The 13,224-nt window shown below is 46.4% G+C and overlaps 1 protein-coding gene across 2 annotated transcripts in view; it reads left to right on the forward strand.

The window, feature by feature from the left end:
* Positions 1-6,472: 6,472 nt before the first annotated feature.
* Positions 6,473-13,224, forward strand: part of ELK3 (ETS transcription factor ELK3) — a 77,996-nt gene continuing 71,244 nt past the window's right edge. Inside the window, exon 1 of one of the 2 annotated variants that reach the window (XM_004464127.5) lies at positions 6,473-6,884. The gene's annotated coding sequence lies outside the window, so the exon portion shown is untranslated. The remainder of the gene's footprint in view (positions 6,885-13,224) is intronic. The other variant, XM_004464129.5, reaches the window with a different exon arrangement.

Genomic DNA, 13,224 nt, shown 5'->3' on the forward strand with positions numbered 1-13,224 from the left:
CTTTCCAGGAAGAGGATGCTTCTTTCCTTCATTTCATTCCAGCATCTGCTTCTGTCCTCAGAGTTCTCATAGGGGCCCACAGAAGTTGGTTGATTTAAGCTACTGTAGTCATGTGACATGTCACCTGCTTTCCTCACCACCAAATCATGGTGAATGGTCCCTCACAGCAGCTGGCAGGATGGCACGCCTCTCCTCCTCCATCTTAGGTTGTGTCTGTAGCCTTGCCCACTGTGGGTACTCAAGAGGCCCTTTGACCGTGCACCCCAATTATGACATTATTTAACCTCTCTTTGCTCCTGTGGGAACTCCATACCTAACCTCCCACCCCAGTCTTCTCCAGCTTTTTCTCAGAATCTCTTTGTCTCACAAGGGGGTTTGGAAGTCCAATAAATAGCACCCTTCTTCCCTGTCCACTTTCAGAATCAACTGAGTGATACATACCGCAGCAGACAGAAGGGGATCAAAATGATAGTCTTCCAACTGATAAAAGCTAGATAGGAGGTCTGTGGACGCAGTGGGCTAGCTGCTGGTTTTCATCCTCAGCTCAAGCTTATCTATCTCACAAAAGCTGAGCTGGAAAACTGGAGGCATCCCCTTAGCATGGAGCACAGAGACTATTTTCTTCTAAACTTTCCAGTCAGAGAACTCCCTCCAAACAGAAACACGGATGGGGATGAGACGTGTCTCTCTCACACACACACACACACACACATACACACACAGTTTCTCAGGAACATGTCTGCTCACGTTCTCTCTTCTCTGGTTTCCTTTTTCAGAGGCCGCCTCGTGACGACCAGGTAAATCCAGTCTCATGGCCAACGTGGGGAAAATGCCCTCTGCCCATCTCTGTGCTGGGCCTCAAGGAGAAGTGCTTATGTTCAGAAGATCCTGAAATTTCACCTGAAACTTCTGATTTTGCACCAAAACTTCTCCTTGGCTCCAGTCTCCCCAACCAACCAAAGTCTAGTAACCCAATGCAAATAGATGCTTGGGAGAAAGAATTTAAGCACCATGACTACTCGTTGGAGTTTCTACTCCCTCCCACAGACCCCTCTTCTCCAGCCATCTCTGTGTGCCTATGAAGGCCTTCCTTTGTTGCTCTCATTTTAGTTTCAGGGATTTTTAAAATGTGATATCAACCTCAAGTCCTTAGCTATTCCACCACCTCAGAGTCGGTCTCGAAACCCCTTAGCTACCCCTTCCTCATCTGTGCCATCACTGCACAGCAGGTCTCCTGCCTGAGCTTCCTGTAACTGTCTGGTGCATAATAAAGAACCCTGCAGTTTCCTACAGAACCTTGTCCAACATGTTCTAGGATCAAAACAAATGATCAAGTACCTCCTTTTCTTCATCTATGCATTTAAAATCCCAAGCAGTCGTTTACAGAGCAACTCTGGGCATCACCAGAAGGGAAAATGCCCAAGACCATTTATTTGCACTTTTCTGGACATACCAAATTCGTATCACGTAGGAAATGATTTTGACCAGCAATTTATCAGGACAGTTTCTCAGTTGTATTCATCTTAGAATTATGGCAGCAATGGGCAAGTTTTGGGGTCGTGAAACCCTAACACTATATATTTACTTTACCTTTCCTGCTACAGTTACAATGTGGATTTTTGGTGGGGGTGGAGGATAAAGCGTTCATGAATTTCAGTCAATTTTGAAATTTAAAAATCTGAAACTTGGAATCGGTTTTAATTCCATCAGTTATTCTCCCTCCTGGTGAGAGACTGTTCACATTTCACTGGGCACTATACAACAAACACCATTTATAAAACGTTGTTGTGTATCTTTCCTTTTATTATTGACCGATGGGTTGACTAATTCAATAAAAACAATTTAAGGCTAGGTATTCGGGGTACAGAAATGGGTTGCTGGGGGAGGGACACACACATACATAACCCTAATCCATAACAGTCAAATATATGTGGGAGGGTGGGAGAAATAGGGTAGTCACTTCCCCTGGTGGACCATGGTACCTTCCTGGAGGAGGTGGGAGGTGAGCCAAGTCTAAAGGATGAGTAAAATGTCTACAAGGGTTTCATGGGTAGAGAGAACATCAGGATTTCCGAACCTGGGAGCTTTGAAGAAATGTGGATTCCTGGACTCAAGAGCCTCTCAGGACGAGGCCCTGGCACGTGTGGATCTGATGTGTAAACACGGCGGGACCCAGCAGAAACAAAGGCTCCCGGTCTCTGCTGGAAGGAGCCCAGGAGTGCTCAGGCACTGGGGAGCAGAGAAAGGCTGGGATGGCCACGTCAGGGGCCAGGACAATGTGGGTCAGAGTCTCCACCTCTTCCGAAAGCCAACTAGGAGGACTTCATGAAGCACAAGCATGTAGTCTCCTCTGAAGATGAAAGTCCTGCATGTGAAGCTTCTTAAAGACACTAAAGTTTTCCCTGATATGGAAAGGAAGGGCCTCTGGAACCATGAAGAAAATGCATTTACAACCAGAAAGACAGGACAGAATCTCATTTGCCTCAGATGGCTTATGCCAGGGATCCACAAACTCTTTCCACCAAAGCGCAGGAAGGAAATATTTTTGGCTTTGCAGGCTGTACCGTCTCTGTCAAAACTACTCAGGTCTGCTGTTGTGGGGCAAATGCAGCCATAGACAATATATAAATGAATGAATATGGCTATGTTCCAATAAAACTTTATTTATAGACAAATTTTAATTTAATGCAATTTAAGAAACTTACAGGAAAGTTGAAAAATAAAATGAAAGACAGAGAACTCCAATATACTCCCTACCCAGATACCCAGATTTACCAACTTGAAACATTTTGCCACATTTGTTATATCATTCTCTCTAGCTTTCTAAACATTTGAGAGTAGATTGCCTACAACATCATCCTTTAACACTCGATATTTCCACGTATATTTCCTAAGAACAAGGATATTCACTTATGTAACTACATTAAGTAAAGTTACCATGTTCCATAAATTTAACATTGATATAAAGCATACAGTCTATATTCCAATTTTTTTCTCTTGTCCCAGTAATCTCCTTTTGAGTACTTCCTCCTCCATTATTAGCTCCAATCTGGGATCATGTATTAAGTTTAATTGTCCTTTTCTTTTTTTTTCTGTGGTAACATATATAACAAAATTTCCCATCTCAACCATTCCCAAGTACACAATTCAGTGGCACTAATCACCTTCACAATGTTGCGCTACCACTACCACTATCCATCACCAAAACTTTATATCACCCCAAACAGAAACCATGCTTTGTGCATTAACTCCCCATTCTCCCTCCCCTCTGCCCTAGTAACTGGTACTCTACTTTGTCTCAATGAATTTGCATATTCTAGTTATTTTATATAAACAAAATCATATAATACCAGACCTTTTGCTAATGGCTTATTTTAGTCAACATGATTCTTCAGAGGTCATTTCTCTTTGCTCACATTTCATGCAAACAGAGGCAGCAGGCTGGATTTGACCTACAGGTTGCCAGCTTCTCACCTACAGATGGCTAATCTAAGGGCAAAGAAGATAGCACAGATCAGTACCTCTCAAAAGCTTCCATGAAATACCTCTGACAACACAACAGAGAATGCAGACCACACAGGGACCTGCCTGCATGCCTATAAAAAAAATTCTTTAAAATACTCCTCTAATGAAGCTCATGAACATTTTTGAATCCTAGTCCATATGACTAGTCATATGATTTGCTTTACCCAATGAAATGTGAGTAGAAGTGAGACTATGCTAGTCCTAACCGGAGGTTTTAAAAGGCATCATGTGTTTCTAATCACTCTTGAGCTCCTGCATTCTTTGAAAACCGTATGTCTCAGGTAGGGCCTGTTCCTTCAGCCTGTGTCTCCAAATGAGAAGACATGTGAAGCAGACCTGAGTCCAGCCTGTGGTGTGGAGCCAAGCCCAGTCAACCCAGACTCATCTACTGTTGTAAGTTGTTGACTTTTGGTTTTTTTTTGTTACAAAGTGTTATCCCAGTAAAAGCTGACTAATACACCCCTTCTACTGGAATGAGGCCTTCGATTTTCTTTTGGGGACCCAGCCCTCCCATGCTCTCCAGCCATAGAGTTTACTTGGGCTGACCCGGCTGACATTCCCATCATGCATCGTCCAACACAGGACAGTGACTAACTCTCATTCCTCAAACATGCAAGATTTTGGGCATTATCTCTGGTGAGATCTCATCTGTTCTTATCAAAGCTGAGAAAATCTCAGAAATACATGACTCTACGCTCTGTCACCTATTATAAAGAGCTCCTGAAGAAATCTTAAACATAAACCACCCACACAATCTGACTGTCCAAGCCTGACTGTTCTTTTTACTACAAAAGCATAAGAGGGGGACTGTATATCATGTAATCCTAGTTACCATATCTCTTAACTGCTTTTTGATAGTTGGAAGAAAAGCACGAAAAACTAACTTCAGTTTTTGCTTAGAATGCAAAGGACAGAAACTGCAGGCACTTGAAAGTAAAAGTTATTCTTTGTACTTTGAGGGGAGAGTGAATCAGCTTTGAATTATTCATTCATATAAAGAGCTAGAGGTACTGGTGTGGACAATCCGAAACACCAGAGAAACTTCTGCACTGGGCAAACCTAGGGCACACAAAAGTGTTTTAGGCATGCTTCAGACAAGACATTTCTTCAAAACAATTAAACTGATGAAAATGTATGACTTTTCTACACAGACTTGTTTTGAAAAAATAAAAAGTATGAAAGCCACTGATTTAAATACACTTATGTTTGACTTTGGGGTATGTCCTACTTTTTAAAATAAAGCAACTTATTTGTATGTGTGAGGTAGTTTTTTTTTTTCTCTTTTCCCTGAGAAGGATAGCAAAATAAGTTTACATTCTCTCAGTCCACAGACAGCTGGATCGTGCAGGGACACAGAGTGAGCTCTGCTGAGTGACAGGAGAAACTGACTAGGGGTTAAAATGATCATCCCTGAAGTGGGAAATGAGCTGTGGGAATTCAGAAGTTGATAAGCAGCCCTCTTCCCCACACAGTCTCTTCTCCCTCTATTCTCCTACTTTGCCCCCCCTCTACCCTACCCCACCCTTTACCATACCTTCTTACAGGTCTGTTGAGCCTCCTCCCACCTCTCCCTGAGGTATCTACACAGACCACGAGCAAATGTGGAAAAAAAAACATCCTCTGAGCCAGGCACTCCGATAGGCACTTGGGAGTGGGGTGCGAGGGTGCCATGTAAAATACAGTCCTTGCTCTTTAGTAATGAGAGATTCCTAAATACTCTTTTGGAGAGACTGCAAAAAATGTAATGAAGGTGGCTCTTTTGAAAGGACCCAGGCGCAGGCCCTACTGCTAGAGATTCTGACTTAGTGGGTCTGGGTTGAATATAAAGCTCCACTGTTTTGAAAATTCTCCCGGGTGATTCTGATGTTAGCCAGGTCTAGGGCGGTGTGGTCCTGGGAATAACAGCCTTCGTGTCATCTGGGAACTTGTTAGACCTGCCTATTCCCACCACCCTACTCCAGACCTACTGAATCAGGACCTCCTGGGCTGAGATCTTGCAGCCAGGGTTTAAAGGAACCCTCCAGGTGACCTGGGTGCATGCTCAATTTCGAGAACGAGTGGTCTGTCGTGCTAAGCAGTGGAGGCATGAAACCAGAGAGTTCCAGAAAGTTCTGGAAGGTGAGCAGTTGGAAGTAGCGAAGAGGGCTGATCTAAGGGGTCCTTCAATGGTCATGCTTCTCCCTTGTCTCCCCTCAGGGCAGTGGACAAGCCGAGGCGTCGGGTGGGACGGCGGACATTGTGGTGTTCAGTGCAGTCCCAGGCGCCCAGAGCCTCCTTCCAAAGGCGTCAGCCACTCTGCTGCGTGGTCATTGCTGTTTCCATCGGAGCTCCTCAGCAGGCAGGAAAGGCTGGGACTGTGGTGGGCCATAGCGAAGGACCAGAAAGGTCTCTCATTGGAGAATCCTGGCTCCCAGTTATGGCTCCTCATCCTTTCCCTAAAGTGGGCCCCCCACTCGGAGGACTGGCTTTTTTTTTTTTCTAAACCCCAGACAGGAACTGTGTCCTTCCCCAGACAGGAAGTGTGCCTCCTTTTCTGCACATCCAACATATTCTCATCCTAAACAATACTCCTCCGCCCTCAATAAAAACAGTCCTTTGGCCAGAGCGACCAAGTCCTGATCCCCACTCCCAAGGACCCCCAACTCTTCCCTCCAAGCTGACAGAAAGCAGCCAGTCGAGAGGACTTCCCCCCTCGGGGCTCTCCTCCCAGGCCGGCTGGGTAGGGGACAACGCCACCCAGTCCCCCAGCGTCATCTCCAGCGCAGGGACCCCCGAGGGCGTGAGGAGGGGGCCCTGTTCCCACCGCATCCGGGGGGTCGGTGCCCGCGCCCTGTAGGGGAAGCTTCTTTGGGTTCCCGGCCAGTGGGGAGGGGCCGCCGCTGCTCCAAGTCGCAGCGGGTTTGGAGGCTCCTCCCCTGGGGTGGCCGAGCAGGAAGCGGGGAGGGCCGGGAGCGGGGGCGCGCGGCGCGGTGCGGGACGAGCGCGCGGGGCCCGGGCCGGCGTAGTATGCGCGGGCCTCGCCTGCCAGCCCCGGCGCACAGCCGCGGCCGGGGCGCGCGGCGCGGGGCGGAAAAGCCTGTTTACACAGACTGCACACCGCCTGGGGAATAATGCAGTAAAGGAAGTGAGCCGGCTCGGCCTGACTGCTCCAACTTCCTGCTCTCACACACACCAGAGGAAAAAAAAAAAAAAAAAGAGGAGCGAGAGAAAGAAAAAAAAAGGGGGGAAAAATCAGGATCTCATTACAAGAGCAACAGACCGTCTGCAGACGCCTGTCAGCATGGAAAGTCGGGGGGTTTCGCCCGGTTCCTCCTAGAAATTCCCCCGAAGAAGGATCTTGAAAGCTCCCCCACATCTGGGTAGGTAACAGGGTTTCTGCCTGTTGCTTGGACAGTTGCAAAGTTTCGTTTCGGGTTTTTTTTTTTTTTTCTTTCTTTCTTTACTTTGGCCCGGTGGGGGTGGGGCGGGTGGGCGCCGCGGGGTGGGCTGCGGGCCGGGCAGAGGGGAACGTCCGCATCGAGGGCGGATTGCGGGGAGGGGGCGCAGCCGGGATGCTCCTGCGCCCGCGCCGCCGGCCAGCACCTCCCGAGCTCCCGCCCCGCGCTCGTGCGCCCGGGTAGGGGCTGCCGGGGCTCCTGCGCGGCACCGCGCCCCGGGGCTGTGCTGCGAGCCGGGAGGAGGGTCGCCTGGGCGCGCCGCCCGGGGCAGCTGGGGTAGGGCACCGAGGGGCCAGCTGCGGGCGCCGGCGGGGGTTAGACCTCGGATCCCGGGGAGGAACGGCGGCTAGAGCAGCCTGCGCCTTGGGAGGCTGGACCACCGCTGACCTCCGAGCCGGGCCTGGGGCTCGGGGTGGCCGGAGGGCACCGGGGCGCGGGTGCGCCGAGAGAGAAAGGGGGTGGAGAGGGAGGGGGCGGTCGTGGGGACTGAAGACGTGGAGCCGGAGGCTGCGTCCGTCCTCGCTCGACAGGTGACCCCCGCCCGGGTCATCGTCCCAGGCTTTACACCCAGCCGGACATTTAAAAGCCGGCGGAGTCTTTACTGCACACGGATTTGGAGAAGGAGCGGGCAAGAGATGGCCTTGGCGCCCCAGCCCTTGTGGGGGGCGGGGTGGGGTGTTCGGCTTCGAACCGAACGTTGGCCTGTTATACGGCTGTAACTTTGAAGGGGGAAGGGGACGGAATTAAAAAAAAAAAGATGGTAAAAAAAAAAAGAAAAGAAAAAGGATCCCGTTTTGGTTTTCTGAGCCGAATCTTCCTGAGGACAAGCTGCAATTAGGCGGTGGGTGGGGTGGGGGCAAGAAATGTTATTTCAGAAACTGCAAAAGGGGCTTTTTGGAAAAAAAAAACGAGTGTCGGGAGAGTTTCTGGCTTGTCTGGAAACAGCAAGACTAATTGCCATGCGCTTCCGCTTTGAAACTGGCAGCAGACAGCATCTTGAAAATGACTCACTGGAGGAGCTCACAAAGAAACTGTGGTTTGCTCCTTCTCAGGTTTATATATTTGTGCGTTTTACAGTTTCCTTTGTAGTGTTCGAGGGGTCCCCCACTCCTTCCCCGCCGCCCCCTCGCACTACCCCTATCCCCTCCTTTAAAAGCCCCTGGCCGGGCTCTAACTTCCCCCACTCCCCTGCCCGGGGGGTTGGGCGGGGGGAGTTGTTTTTTGAGTTGGCTGGGGAGAGGGTTAGAGGGACTTGCTCTGCTGCTGCAGGGGGAAAAAGTTCCCTGAATTTTCCACTGGCTGCTGCAGGAAGAGAGAGCCCCTTTAGTCATTGCTAAGTAATGTCTGCACACACACCAACTAATCTCATTAGGAGTTTCCGTTGCTCCACACAGGAGGGGTTTTGTGCAGCCACTGTCAGCCTCGGGAGCCCCGCGCTGGAGGGGGAGACAAGTTACGGCTTCATTTACTTAGAGGTGCAGCCGCCCAAGGAGCCTTTTCAGGGCAGCATCTTGAAAACTTTGAAGTTGCTCTTGGCCATTTTGGATTAGGGACGTTCAGGTTTTTCTTTCCCAGCGGTGTGTGGTGTTTATGTGTGCGTGAAACTTGTTGCCCAAGCAATTCAAACACACCCATCTTCTCCGCCTGTACTTCAGTCTTTGTTGGGAGGGGAGGTTGAGAAGCCAAACATGTTCCAGGCATCTATTAACGAGCTTAAATCGATTTCTGAGACTTACTGCCAAACAAAATACCCTCTGATCTCACTCTCTTTCTCTCTTTGGCACACGTTTATTTGGGAAAGGTCAGTTATGGAGTCTCAATTTATGAGGATTATGAAATTACAAATTGTGTTAGCAGGGCATGTGGGTCAGACAATTAAGAAGACTGTCCATAAGTGTTTTTAGAGTTTCCAGTAATGATCCTGTGGGCAAAAGCCCCAGAGTATGAGAAGTGATGGCCTTTCTATGCTAAATATAGCAAAAGGTCTTAAACAATAATAACAACAAAGCCAAACAAACCAGAAAACCTCTACATGTTGTCTAGAAATGTGTAGAGTTACTACAAAGGGTCAAGAATTACGGTATCTGATTGCCACTGTGGAACACCTTTTTGACATTGCCTCTCTTGAGGGTTTCTAAGGTGTTGGCATTTCTTTTAGGGTGGCAAAGCAGGTCCTAAAACAGCTCAACCAGCCCAACCAGGGTATGAGTCAGGGGACGTGAGAACATCTGCCTGGCACACAGTAAATGCTCATTAAATTGTTGCATTGAAAACTATGATCATAGGATACATAGGCTCCCCAGACTTCTTACTCTAATAAGAGCTTTCAGAAACTAACACCATTCTGCATGAGCCTTCCTTCAGGATGGGAGTTATAAATATTCTCTTTTCAAGAGTATATTTCCTTTAAAAGGAAAATGAGGTAATTAGAATTCCTTGTTCTATTAAGTTATTTGGAATGCCTGAAGGCTTATTTAGTCAGTGGTTCTCAACCAGGGGCAGTTTTGCTGCCCCGGAAACATTTGACGAGGTTGAGACATTTTTGGTTGACATAATTGGAAAGGGACTGCTTGCATCTGATGGGTAGAATCCAGGGGTGCTGCTAAACATCCTGCAGTGAACAGGACAGCCTCTTCCACAACAAAGAATTTTCTGGCCCAAAATGTCAGTAGTGCTCAGATTGAGACAATTTGATTTAAATTAATGATAACGATGAAGAAGAAAATTCTTTCACATGCATTCTTTCAAGTAATCGAGCGTGTAAAAGTCATCAGTTGCACTTTTTTTCCTGCACCATATACATGAATTTCCCTCTCTGGTCAGTAATATGCAGTTGAATGGATTGATGACATTGCGATGGTATATCCTTTGTGAGCTAAATTAGACCATCTCTGAGCCTCCATAGGCACTCACTTGGTACATAGGCTTTTATGGTTTTTTTTTTTTAATCTTTTCTTTTAAAGATATGTAAATCACACAAAATATTACATTAACAAATATAAGAGGTTCCCATATACCCCATTCCCCACACCTCCCACTCTTCCCACATCAACAACTTCTTTTCTTAGTGTGGTACATTCATTGCATTTGATGACTACATTTTGGAGCACTGCTACACATCATGGATTATAGTTTATGTTGTAATTTACACACTCTCCCAGTCCATTCATGGGTTATGGCAGGATATATAATGTCCTGCATCTGTTCTGCACTATCATTGTGGACAACTCCAAGTCCCGAAAATGCCCCAATATCACACCTCTTCTACCCTCTCCCTGCCTTCAGCATCTCCCCTGGCCACTGTCTCATCAATGACATAGTTTCTTCCATTGCTGGAGTAACAGTAATTCTATAGTAGAATACCAGTAGGTCTACTCTAATCCGTATTTTATTCCTCCATCCTGAGTATTCTGGGATGGCAGTGCCCATTCCACCTCTCGATTGAGAGGGGGCTTAGATCCCACTCAACTGATGGATGGGATTATCCTGCTTGCAGCTGTAGACTCTCTGGGTTCCCTGGTATGGTGGTTGACCATCCTCACCTCCTGTTAGCTGACCTAGGTAAGTCCAATGAACCGGAGAGTAGGTGTTGCAACTCTACTGAGGCTCAGGGCCCAGCTGACACATGGATGGTCCAGAGATTCAAGTCTCCTGAGCATATACGAACCCCAGCACCAACCACAGGTTCAGTAAAAGTGACAGAAGAGGCATGTGTAGAGAAGTCACATCTGAGTCCAGCTCCATCACACGCAGGGGCGCAAATTCCAAAGTAGAGCCCACTGGCAAGGCACCGAACTCCAGAGCCATCTGCCATGACCATAGAACCTGGGTGTCTCCATAGCCCTCAGGAGCACCACTACGTAGGGTTGCATCTGTCTGAGTTCCTGCTGAGATGTGCATAAGCACGACCCCTCTGATGACCTCCTGACTCATTTTGAAGTCTCTCAGCCATTTTAGACCAGAATGGTAATGGTCCAGATAGGGGAGAGCAGCCATTTTTCTGCTGCATTTGAATTTTGCAGTTTCCTAAACACTTAAGATGTTCTCTTTTTCTTATTTAAAAACAATTAAATAATTTAAAACTGCTAATATGCTGTAATTGTAAATCTGAGATCATTTATTCATATACTAAAATTTATATGTGTAATAACTTTGGAAATACAACCTTTTCCTGAAATCCATTTTAAAGGACTTCCAGGCAGTATACATAAATTAAAAATATTCCTTTCTTTTTTCTTTTGAGTTAGGCCTGTAATTTATTCAGGTAGGGAGAAAAGAGAAATGGGAGAAAATAACAGACCAATGATATTGCAGGGTCCCAGGTGAAGAAGAAGGGGCTGAAAAGTGATAAAGTGTGCTGATTGACAGACTACAATTTGCCATTATAGATTTTAAATCCCCAGAATTTTCTTGTGTGGTCACCATGGCAGAGGAAAAATGGCGAGAGCAGGATGCAGAGGGCAGGAACAGGGGTCCAAAGGCGAGAGAAAATATTCTTTTCTTAGCTGTCAGCGATTGGATTTTGTGTGTCCTGTCCAATTATATTTATCTGTCTGATTCAAAGAACCAATACAGTGCTGTAAAACATAGTAAAACGTTACATGTTGACAAATCCAAAACACTTCATAAAAAATTATCCAAGGCTCTGTATGACTTCCTGGAGTAGAGTCGTCTTTTGCTGATGGTGAGATACTGCTTACTAATTGGTGGCTTAGCTCCCTCCCAGTCCTAGGGAACGACAGTCTTCTCCATATTTCCCACACCTGGGGTCCTCATTGAACTTAGAAATGGGCTCCTTGTCCACTCTAGCGTTGCCCTGGTTGGAAAGCCCAGGCTGTTGGCTGGTGGAACCTTCTTCAGGGCCTGCTCCTTCACATCCCTGCTGAGATGTGGAGCTCACACAGGAAATTTGAATGGAGGACACCCTTCTATCTAATTTTTCTGTGTTTTTTAAGACAATTTCTTTTTTATATCCTTGATTATCCACAGTTCCTCTTTGCTTCCATTCATTGATTTATAACATACTTGAGATCACCCTAACGCAACAGTATTTTTATTTATTAAAAAAAAATTTTTTTTTAAAGATTTTAAAATTTATTTCTTTCCCCTTCCCCCCCACCAGTTGTCTGCTCTCTGTGTCCATTCGCTGTGTGTTCTTCTGTGACCGCTTCTATCCTTATCAGAGGCACCAGGAATCTGTGCTTCTTTTTGTTGCATCATCTTGCTGTGTCAGCTCTCCGTGTGGGCGGCGCCCTTCATGGGCAGGCTGCACTTTCTTTCACGCTGGGCGGCTCTCCTTACGGGGCGCACTCCTTGCACATGGGGCTCCCCCACATGGGGGACACCCCTGCGTGGCAGGGCACTCCTTGCGCACATCAGCACTGCACATGGGCCAGCTCCACACGGGTCAAGGAGGCCCAGGGCTTGAACCGCGGACCTCCCATGCGGTAGGCAAACGCCCTATCCATTGGGCCAAGTCTGCTTCCCACAACAGTATTTTTAAAGGTTACCTTTATGTGTGTGTTGTAGAGTATTGACATGAATCACCTTATGGAGATACAGAAAGCCACAAAGAAAAAAATTAACACCTCCTATACTCCCACTGTTAACATTTTGTTATATATCTTTCCAGTTTTTATAATTGCAGGCTTCTAGTTTTTAATTGGATTCAACTATACATACTGTTTTGTAACTTATTTTCACTTCACATATCATGTAACCCATTTTAATAACTGGTACCATGACCAAAATTACCACACAGAGAGCTTGCATTTATTAATCTAATAAATGTGTTGACTCAACAATGGATTGACATAATTTCTGCACAGACTTGTACAGAGTTTTTGTCCTCTGTGCCTCAAGTAATATTCTAAGAATGCTGCCCTCTTGAAAGACTGAATTCATATGTGCTGTGAAATTTGGGATTTTGATGAGTTTCTCTATGATTTAAGAATGACTCATGATTTGCAGCAGAATATCAAGATGTAGTAACAGGAAGTCCAGGGCACTACACATCAAAATAGAATGTTAATGAATGACGAAAGAAGAGAAACTAGGTTAAACTGAAAAGACACCTTGAATTTATCTGACTGAAAAGGGGGAAGGAAAATACACCATGGATGCTTAGACAACTCATATTTATTACTTCATTTTGTGTCTGTAGATTTCCCAAACTTTGAAACTGGTGTTTTAGATTTTTAGCTCGATTACTCTTGCCTGTGGCCAGCTTGAATTGAGGTCATTCAGCTTTCTCATTGAAACC

The sequence above is a fragment of the Dasypus novemcinctus genome, chromosome 12 (assembly GCF_030445035.2).
Source record: "Dasypus novemcinctus isolate mDasNov1 chromosome 12, mDasNov1.1.hap2, whole genome shotgun sequence".
Taxonomy (NCBI): Eukaryota; Metazoa; Chordata; class Mammalia; order Cingulata; family Dasypodidae; genus Dasypus; species Dasypus novemcinctus.